Source organism: Microtus ochrogaster, chromosome 5 (genome assembly GCF_000317375.1).
Source record: "Microtus ochrogaster isolate Prairie Vole_2 chromosome 5, MicOch1.0, whole genome shotgun sequence".
Taxonomy (NCBI): Eukaryota; Metazoa; Chordata; class Mammalia; order Rodentia; family Cricetidae; genus Microtus; species Microtus ochrogaster.
In genome coordinates, this window is record NC_022012.1 from 4,556,104 (window position 1) to 4,567,507 (window position 11,404).

Genomic DNA, 11,404 nt, shown 5'->3' on the forward strand with positions numbered 1-11,404 from the left:
CCCTCATTGTCCGCCATATTCAGAGAGTCCGCTACCCACAGATCTTAAAAACAAGACTCAGTCTTGTCTTTGAAGGAATACAAAATGACAGACAGAAATCTGGGTTCTTCTCTTGGAGGCACCAAAACCTTTTTACTTAACTATAGAACTATTTACAAACAAGCTTTCTATTGAAAAATAGAAAACAAAGAGAGTGGAGGGTAAATGAATAAGAACTATGTACAATGACACACAGAGAAGATGCTGGGTGAAACCCACTGCTCTGCATTCTAACCTTAACAATCAGCTTAACGATGAGAAAATGATATTAAAGTCTACACAAAGTAATATAGGGAAGAGTTAATTATTAATTGAGGGCTGCAAATGGATCAGCAGGAAAAAGCACTTGCTGCTCAAGTCTGGCAGCCTGAATTCAACCTGCAGAAGCCATGTAAAGGTGAAAGAAGAGAGCGACCCCACAAAGGTGTCCTCTGACCCCCGAAAAGCTTGTGGCATGCTCACCTACATATACACACATCACACACATAGAAATAATAATGAAGTCTTTTAATTAAAATTTTCAGACCTGTTTATATAAGTCTCTTGAAGGAAAGATCACTTTGCAATTGTTAAGGGCGATTTCTGCCAGCATTTTTACTGGTCTAATCAAAGACTCAAGCCTTCTGAAGGTTCTGGAGTGGAAAGAATTCAAGCTTCCTCATGCATACTTGTTGTCTCAAATTCTGTGAGGAAGCCCTGGTTTTCCAACTGTCATTAAACTTCAACAAAAAGGCTTGACCAGAGGATACATCCACTCCTTCCCCATCCTGCAGACTGTGCTGAAGCTCGCCTCTGGAGCACAACCCTCACAGAAGGTAGTTTCTGTGGCTTCTTCATACTGCAGTTGCCAAGGTTTGGGTTCTGCTTTGTTCTGCTTTTTGTTGTACTGGGTATGGTGGTCTGAATGAAGAATGTCCCCCCCATACATTAGATATTTAAACACTCAGTCCCCAGTTGGTGGCTTCATTTGGGGACATTGTAGAATCTCTCAAAGTCAGAGCCATTCTGGAGGAAGTGTGTCACTGGAGGTGGGGGTTGAGGGTTATTGGTCTTGCCTCACTTCCTGTTCACTCTCTTCTTCGGCTCATGGTTGAGATGTGGCAGTGGACGTCCTGCTCCTGCTAGTTTGCCTGCCTCTTGCTGTCATGCCTCCATGTCATGATGGGCTAGTCTCTTTCTGGAACCATAAACCCAGGTAAACTCTTACTTTTATATAAGTTGTCTTGATCATGGCAGGATTTTGTTGTTGTTGTTGTGGTTTTGCTTTGTTTTTTACTTTTTTGTTTTTTTTGAGACAGGGTTTTGTCCTGGAACTATCTCTTGTAGACCAGGGCAGCCTTGAACTCAAAGAGATCCGCCTGCCTCTGCCTCCCCAGTGCTAGGATTAAAGGATTGTGCCACCACCCGCCCAGCAGTCATGGTGTTTTGTTTTGTTTTTCACATCAAAAAAATAATTAATACACTGGGTTTCAAATCCAGAACTTCATATACGCTAGATAATTGCTTTACCATCAGCTTTATCCTCAGCCCTCTTTCTCCTTTTTATTCAGAAACAAATGTCTCATTCAATGGTCTAGGCTGGCTGTGAATTCACTTTATAGACTAGGCACACCTTGATCCTCTTGCTTCGGCTTCCTAAATAGCTGAGATTACAGGCCCAAATCACCACCACCTAGATTTTTAGCTTTTCGATGTTTGGATTTTCTTTGGCACCTAAGAAAGCAACCAAGGAAGGCAAAGTAGACAAATTAACTGGGTTACATATATACAGTAAAATGTTGTTTGACTCTGGACAAGTTACCACAGCACAAAAATGAATGAAGCTGAGTAAAAGACCAATGGGAAAAGCCTATATAGTCCTAACTCTGAAGCATTCTTGGAAATGCAAAACTATTACAAAACCATTCCATAAATTATGACAGACACAGGACATTTCAAAACAAAAAGGGGACATGATGAAACCTACAGACTTTGGCTAATAATAATTTATGAATAGACATGTTCATTTTAACAGATGAACCACACTGAATGAAAGACTCTAGCAGGGGAAGCTTCACCAGTTCATACACAAAGGAAGAGGAAGGGAGGTTACATTGAAACAGTAGTAGAGACTCAATTAGGAAAACCTTTTAAACAATAGACACAATTATAGAGTGTGAATTTGTATATAGCATTTCACTATAATTGTAAAAGTTTTGAGTATTCTGAAAATGTTTGCAAACATTGTAAAAGAGAAAAGAATAATTGAGGATCCATTTACATATGTTAATATGTAATCAGTTGTTAAAAGCTTGTGTGTTAAAACACTACTCATCCAAAAAATATTGCCTTAAAGCCACATAAAGTTAGTCCTTATTTTAATTTTTCTTCTTTAATTTATTTCTTTGAGAATTTAATATAGGCATACTATTCATTTTATAATATTCACCTTTATTCTTTCCATTAACCCCTTCTAGATTAACACACACACACACACACACACACACACACACACACACTCCTCTTCATGGCCTCTTCCTTTTGCATAACCCACTGAGTTTAGTAGTGCTGCTCCTGTGGGCTTGGTGATAGGCAGCTCTCCTTTAAGGAAACTGGCTCCCCTCCCCCACTGTCAAGGCTTGGTCATGGCCAACCCACATGGTCAGCCTCCCTTAAGGAAACTGGCTCTCCTCCCCCACTGCCAACATCTTCTCAGCTGGGGTGGGAGTCAGTTTAAGTTCTGTGAGGATTTTGTTTTGTTTTGTTTTTGTTTATCCTTCTCTAAACATTACTTTAGATTTTGAATTTAACCATGTTAGTTTTATAAATCTGGAATTTTCCTCTTGGAGAGTTTGTATTCCCCATGAGAAACAGTTCTGTTATTACTAAAAATTATCATTATTGCATAAACAGTAGTGAAATGTTAGAGAAAGTTTGGAAAACAGAACAAAAATAATTATATTCCCACCATCAGAACAGCCATCTGCATAAATTCTCTTCCAATTTTTTCCAATGTTATTAAGAATAACCACAAGGGAAAAAAACCTGCAGTCTCTCTCCTGAGTTCCACCTTAAGTCTCCAATCTGTGGCGTCTCCTGAGTTCCACCTTAAATCTCCACTGCATGTGGCAATAAACCATCCCATTTAATATTTTTAGATCACATAGAGTTTCTGAGAGCCCAGTGGAAGTGTGAAGAAAGTAATTAAGAAGTGACATGGTGGAAATTTCCACTTCATCTGCACAATCCTTCCCTGTGTGGACAGTCGGCAAGGTTTGCCTCCTGTACGGGTGAGGTCCCAGGTTTGCAGTCTATCATAGCTGAATTCCACGGAGCTTAGAACCCCGTCATGCTCTGTGTGGCTGCCAGCTCCTAGACAAGAGAACCAGGGAGGAACAATGATCTCCTACTGAAGCATTGATGGCTGAGGATCCAGATGCAGGCTCGAGCAGCTGGCTGAGTGGGTACAGGGTGCAGTGACTCAGTCAACAGCAGGCATATGGAAGGAGTGCCTGGAACTGAAGAGTGGTGAACAGCTTTGTGATAAGCTCTCTCATGGCCCTTCCCTTTCCAAGCACTCCTCTCTGGCTGCACTGCCCTTTTATGTGGAATAACAGATTCAGATATGTAACATCTACAGGAGAGTGAGAGCTGGGAGAGCCAAGCTTACCGCCTATCACAGTGAGCCTGCAAGCACGCACACACACACACACACACACACACACAGAGAGAGAGAGAGAGAGAGAGAGAGAGAGAGAGAGAGAGAGAGAGAGAGATTGAGGGGTGCATGAGACTGCCTCTACCGCTGGAGAAAGAAGCACAGCTATGTCTACATCATAGATCTGAGCTTCCAGAATAACACAGACACACAAGCAAAGAAACATGCTAGAATGTGGCCCAGAGAAGGCCGGCTGTGAGCTTCCACGACACTTGGTCTCTTACTTCTTTGGAATCCATCTGTTTGTTTGCCTCACATTTTTCTGCTGTTGCCACAGAGACCAATCATAAATAATTATGACAGCCAAAACTTCCCACGGAGCTTGAAACAGACACATCTTTCAGTCACCGTCAAATTTGTACCTATGAGCAAAGCCCTGATTGGTGTGTAACTGTTTTCTGACAACAGTGCACATAGGAAGTATTTCAGCCAAATAACAACAACAACAAAATGCACACAAAACCAATATTTGGTGGAAGAAAGAACTAGAGACAAAGAGAACGGAAGTCATTGCAACAGTCCCTGAAATGCTTCTGGTCTCCCTGCACTGGACACTGCTTTTCTTGGTGCTTTAATTAGCCCATGGGTCTTCCCGGGGTCTTTTCAGCCATGTGTGTTTTCTTTGAAGGATGGTTTATCTTTCCTGTTTATAGAGAATCACTATGTTTAGTAAGTCACGTAAATCATGAGCTGTCGTGAAACTCTCCCCACTACTTTCCTCATCTCAACTTCCATTTGTTAGTTTAAACCTTAATGAAAAAATACAGAATCTATCCAATGTAGAACTCATTTAAGCAAGTATTCGACACAAAACGCAGAACCATTACATGACATGGGGCTTCAAATGAGAGCCACCTACTACAGACTCATGTATTGGAACATCCCCTGGTGGTAGCAGTGTTTGAGAAGGTGCTAGAAACTCTGGGTGAAGCAGCCTTGGTGGTGGAAGTATGTCACTGTGTCCAGGCTTTGAGGTTTTGAAGCCTGGTCCACTTTCTGTTCTTTCTCTCTGTCTCCTGCATGTGTGACCTGCCTCTGCTTCCTGGCTGCCAGGCAGGACTAGTCTTCTGTTCTTTCCTTCTCACCCTATGCCCTGCCCTGGGAACTGGAAATTCTGAAGGCCTTTTCTCCTAGAAGTTGCTCTTGTACAGGAACAGAAAAGTAACAAATACATGTGACTAAAATATTTAATTAGTATGACATTTTGTTCAACACGGGATTCAGTAGTAATTCACTTTTTGTTTGTTTGTTTGTTTGTTTGATTGATTGATTGATTGATTATTGCTTCTGGAGACAAGGTTTCCTGTGCCCTGGTTGGCCTCCAACTCCCAGTGTTGTCAAACCTTACACTTCTGATCCTCTTGCTTCCATCTGCCTGGGCCACCACGGCTAGTTTTATGTGGTATTTATTGGGCATTGAACTCAAAGCCCCATGCATGCCAAGCAAGTGCTACCTCTCTACCCCTAGTTCAAGCCTTTTTAAGGTGCATTTTATTTATGAGTATGTTTATACATGTGTGCACACATGTGTCTGCAGTAACTGCTGAGACCACAAGAGAGAGTTGGATTCTCCAGAGCTCAAGTTACAAACAGTTGTTACAGATGGAAGTTTCTGTCCTGCCTGGTCCAGCAGCTGCTCAATTCCAAAGAAACACACAGAGGCTTATATCAATTAAAAACTGTTTTACCTATAGTTCAGGCTTATTATTAACTAGCTCTTACAAGTTAAGTAAACCCATAATTCTTGTCTGTTTAGCCGCAGGGTTTGGTACCTTTTCTCAGTGCAACATTCTCACCTTGCTTCCTTTGCATCTGACTGGTAACTGATTCTGCCCTTCCTCTTCCCAGAATCCTCTCAGTCTGATTGTTCTGCCTATACTTCCTGCCTGGCTACTGGCCAATCAGCATTTTATTAAACCAATATGAGTAACAAATCTTTACAATGTACAAAAGCATTATCCCAGAGCAAGTTGTGAGCCACAACATGGTTGCTATGATGAATTCTGGTCCTCCAGAAGAGTCACAAATGCTTTTATCCAAGCAAAGCTCCAGTACACATTTACTTTTTTTGATAATATATGTAGCCAATATTTATAAATGTCCCAAAGATTGAGAAATTACTACCCACTCTGTGGCAGATGATTCTACTTTCAGGACCTCATTTTGGATTTCTCACTTGCAACCCTCATTTAAACCTCTATGTAAGTTTGGTTTCTCTACTTTGTGTTGAAAATTTCATCAGATTTATTTATTGTCATGTTAAAATCAAAGATGACAACCTTTGCTCTGTTTCAAACTTGCTTACTTGAATAAATCAGCCCTATTTCCTAACAGTCAATCCATGTCCCTCCCAAACTTTGAAGCTCTCAGGAGAGTAGAACATGGAAGCATGGCTGATTTCAGACGCTTAGGTATAAGTCAAAAATGCCTGCTTTCAAAATGAGGTGAATTAGCCTCCTTAACCTTCATGTAACTTGCTGGATGAGATGGCTGAGTACCATCTAGACTTTTTACAGGGGGTTAACAAAGTTCTACTCTGAAGGGCCTCGTAGGCCCCATGAGATGCGATGGTCACCAGAGGGCTGGGACCCTACACTGTCTCGGGCATACCGGCACACTTCTCAGCAACGGGGCTGCTTACCCACCTTTGAAGGGTTAAGAGCCTTCACCTCATCCAGGCTACAGAGCAACTTAACTCACAAATGTGGCCCTCAGCAAGGAGTCTCCCTCCTTTTTAATTTTTGACTAGGATTCACAGTGAGAATTAACATTTTGCACCAGCAAGATGGTTCAGTGGGTAAAGCACTTGCTCCTAAGCTTTATGACCTGAGCTGCAATCCCAGAATCCACGCGGTAAACAGAGAAAACACACACACACACACACACACACATAAATAAATGGATGTGAGAAATAGCGTTTCCCACCACCAGATTCAAACATGTTCTCAAAACCAGACAAGTTTCATTAAATAATGTTTTCCTTCATACATTCAGTAAGCATCTTACTTTTTCTAACATTAACTCAACTTCTGAAATAGATTTCAGCGACCTTCTAAGACCACTGGGACACTTGACACAAGGATGACAGGACAACTCTTACAGAGAGTGAACATTCATCTGCTCCAGCTCCGTGTGGCATTGCGTCCACACACGCACACCCCAAAGGGCATCTCCAGGGCTCCACTTTGGAGTGTGTTCTCCACCCAGCCCAGAAGCATCCTCAGCTGATGAACGCGTAGTGATGTTTGTTAGGCAGGTGCTGTAGGCCACAGACACCCCATAAATACTGAATTCTATAGCCGTAAGTACCCAAAGAGTTCATCCAAGAATGTTTAGCCAGGCCTTTCTTCAAGGTTGGATTCTAAATCAACACTCTACCTTTGCTTATTGGTTTTTTCTTCATCCATGCTACATCCTTGTTAAACAATAACCCTTAGACAGTCTGAAAGGAGAAGAGTGATACTTTCTTTCTTTCATGAAGACCAATTATCAAAAATAAATTTTAGAAAATCCACACTCATAAAACTATTAGGTAATTTTCTATTTTAGAATGCATTTTTTAGAATAAAGTTAAGTTTCACTTTCTAATAATACATTTCTGCTAAGGAAACATGTTTTTCCCTAAGAATATAAAACCACAAAAACACTGCTCCAATTCCCCTTCAGAATCAACAGCTGGCAGCTGTAGGTACTAGAAATTTCTCTCAGCTCACTGTCGTAGTTACCAACCCCACTGTCGGCACTGACTGCCTTGCATTTCCTGAATCTGTTCCTTTATTTCGTTTGTTCATAATTAAACTCTGGTATCTAACGATCTGAGCTGAGAAACATCCTGCACAATGAGCCATAAACAGGCCCATACTGGCTCCGTACTGGTGAGTGCTACACTGCTGGAGAGGACCCTATTCAGCATGAAATGACTGCAGGCCACACTTGAACCCAGCACGGTTCAAGTGCAGAATGGTCAGTGAGGTTAGACATGGGAGCAGGCTGTGCACTTTAGGCCAGTGACATCCAGGCTCTGCTTTCCCAGGTCTTCCCTCACTTCCCATCAGTCGTCATGTGGGTAGTTAGTGTTCTTTCCAATACTTGGTTAATGCTGCGCTGCATGGCCAGGCTGTCCCTCCACAGCAGAGGCTGCCACTCTCCCAGAGACAGGCTCACTGCAACTGCTCTAGCGAGGTCTCCACCTCCTGCACTCACCCACCTCAGTGCTCTTCCCATCTCTCTATTCTGTAAGATTCCATAAACAAGAATGGTTGATTCCAGACTTTTCTGCAAGGTCCCCTCATGGTGAAGATGCCACGCCTGGGTACACTCTGGGAAAGGAGACCCCTTCAGTCTCCAGGGAAGACCCTAGACACCTTCCAGCTAAGTTCTTACCTTTGACTTAATATACCAGAGTATAAATCTAGAGAAACGGACAATTACTCTGAAAACCAAGCAGACAAAGCTCATTTTTTTATCTGGGAGAGGCAGGAAGGGGCCAGGGAACCCAAGATACCATCTGGCCCCTGAGCCTCAAGCAGCTGCCTAGGACAGAAGCCTAGTCAGCTTCGTATCTGGCAAAGGAAGCTTTCTACCCCGAGGGCAACCAGTCTCTCTGTGATACTCTACTGCATGACCCCTGTTCTCCAAAGCCTTGCCTGTTCTTACCCAGGGAAACAGGAAACAAACAGAAAGGGAGCCTCTCCCTCATGGGTGCTGACTCCCGGGTGCTCAACTGTTCTCCTATCCGCATATTCAAGAGATGCTCAAAGAGACCAAAGCTCTTCACCCCCACACTTCCTAACTGGAGACGAGAGTTGAAAGGATGTACATTGTATGATTAATTTGGGATCCAAAGTCAGTCTGGTTTAGATAACAGTTCCTTAAGTCTCTCTGGTGTAGTTCAAGCAGGTCAAAGAATCTAAAGTCTAGCTCTAGTGAATGTCTATCACCTCCTGGTCAGGTCCGAGAACCATGCTGGGATGCTAGGCGTCTGGCTGTTGCATCTGCTCACTAAAATACCTGTGGGTCCGGAACTTGAGCATTTCCTAACAGAAGTCAAAGGAAAATGAAACAATTGATCAAGTTTGGAAGTTAAAGTTCGTGGGAATGGCTACTTCAGATGAAACTGGATTGTCTCAGACTCAACACAAAAACACATTTATTTGACATAAAAGTGTGTTGCTGGAATTCTAATTGGTCTTAATAATAAAGCCCAGTGTCAGTTATTGGGGTAAATGCTACAAGATCAGAGAAGTAAAGGAGCCAGCCACTAGACAGGCTTTTTACCTCTACCGAATCCTCATACCCAAGAGGGAAGACTCTGTCTCTGCAAGTCCTCAGACTGAATGCCTTTAACGCCTGTGTCCTCCGGCCTTGTTTTCCTCTCTCTGCTCAGCCATAGCCCTTCCTGTCTCCACCTCCCTAATGCTGGCTAAAAGTGTAAGCCACCACTGCTTGACTCTGTTTCTCTTTTAGACTGGATCAATCTTGTGTAGCCCAGCGTAGCCTTGAACTCACAGAGATCCTCCTGCCTCTGCCTCTTGAGTGCTGGGATTAAAGGTGTATGCCACCACTGCCTGGCCTCTATGGCTAACTAATGCTAGCTCCACATTCTCATCATCAGGCATGCTTTATTTGTTAAAGCAGAAACAACAACATATTACCACTTAAGTGAGCTTAACAGTTGAATTCACTGTTAATCTTCTAAAATGCTTTAATAAAATTTAACAGAAGTAGGATTATAGAATGTCACTAACAGTAATTTTTCAACCTCAGGCCATGTAGGAATCTACTTAACAGGTACCTAGATTTTAATCCCCTTTAAACAAATTGTTTCATCATCTCAAGATCATTTGAAAGATCTGCTAAAAACAATACACTATTTTTACAAAAAAACATGATTTCCGAAATCTTTGCATCATTTTTCCCACCTCCTGATTTTTTTCCCACTACCCTTTCTCCTGATTTAAATAGCAGAAAGTAAGCCGGGTAAGAAGATATTAGAAAACCATATCTTCTCAGAGGGACCAGACAAGGACAGGTCCAAAATTCTTGACTTAAATTATGGTTTCTTTTTATTATGAAAAAGAGCACAAGAGACACTGGTAAAATAATTTGGTTAGAAAGAATGACTAATAAATATGATAAAATTCAAGCCACATGAAAAACACAAGCACATGGATCTGCTAAGTAAGCATTAGTCAGTGAAACTGGGCACAGGGAAGGAATAAACCAGGCAGGCAACAATAGCACTTCCTCAGGAACAAGTTTTGCAGACCCCCTAAAGCAGAGCTAATAAATGACTAACATTTTATTATACCAAATTCCTCTTGGCTATTACACCTAATTCCTTAAAACTTTCAAGTGATGTGCAGCAGAAAGTAAAGAAAGCAAATTACCGGTCCTGCCAGCACAAAGGGAGGTGAGGAACGTGTGGGCTGCACTCACTGTAGGTCGATCACAGAGGAACTACAGGACCCACCCCTCGCTCTCTCCCCAGCTGTCAAGGGCTGAACACTTTTCTATACCATTTCCTTCTCGCCTCCGTGTTCTGTCCTGGGCTCCCTAAACATGGAGCCGAAGGAAAATCTCTGAAATATGAGGCAAAATTAACTTGTGTTTCTGCTGAGTTGATCTTCTGAAGTGTTTTGTCAATGGTTTTTTAAAAATGATTAACACACTAGCTAATAATGACACAATAAATGATTGAACTTATTTGGAATGTGTCTGGGCAGCGCAGCCAGCTATCCCAAACCCAAACTAGCAAACAACCTCGGAGAAAGTTACAGATTCACCAGAGACTGAGAACAGGGCCCAGGTCAAGGTCCATTCCCAAAGCAACCACCTGAAGGCAAATCTTAGGGGGCAGTACAAGCCAGTGACTGAATCCAAAGTCTCCCACTTTCTCAAGCCAACTGTAATTCATCTGCCTCAGCATGGGTTGCCTCAACATAAAAATGTCATGTCTTCCTGTAAGGGATTTCTATAGAAACTGGAATCTTTTACACACACACACACACACACACACACACACACACACACACACACACACACAAAATAGATTAAAGTCACTATGGGCTTTGTGCTGGAATCATTGTCAGAAGTGTGTTCTCAACATGCTTAACACCTGGATCTGTGACTCAGAAGAACTCTAGTTAGGAACATAGTTATATTTTTATAGAACACCTGGGATAATTCATTGGCCCATAAAAACTGTATGCTTGCCACAGCCCAAGAAAGCAGACCAGACCTGAATATGTACTTTAAAAATTGCCTTGATTTCATTTCTAAAGGGCAAGAAAGCATTGCTCAAACAGAACCGCATAAATAGAAAACACAAAGTAAGTAGCCAGGAATTGGAGGTGTGAAGGCAGGAAGGCAATGTTTGTGGAAATTCAACATGAAAGTTGCTAGCTAATAACTTACAGAGAATCTTTCATGGATTAAAAACAAAAGATGTTAAAGAGTAAGTCTGAGAAGCTGTGTTTCTTCCTGGGTCTCCCTGACCAACTCACAGTTACATTCTTGAGCTTTGAAGCTCATGGGCCCCTCACACACATACTACATCCACAAAGACACAGCAATACAGGTATGCACACACTGTGATGGTCTCACACACACATACTACATGCACAAAGACACAGCACATACAGGTATGCACACACTGTGATGGCCCCT

The 11,404-nt window shown here is 42.2% G+C and overlaps 1 protein-coding gene across 1 annotated transcript in view; it reads right to left on the minus strand.

Annotated features, from left to right (window-relative positions):
- Nucleotides 1-11,404, minus strand: part of Arhgap42 (Rho GTPase activating protein 42) — a 224,432-nt gene that overhangs the window by 196,827 nt on the left and 16,201 nt on the right. The gene's annotated exons all lie outside the window — the stretch shown is intronic.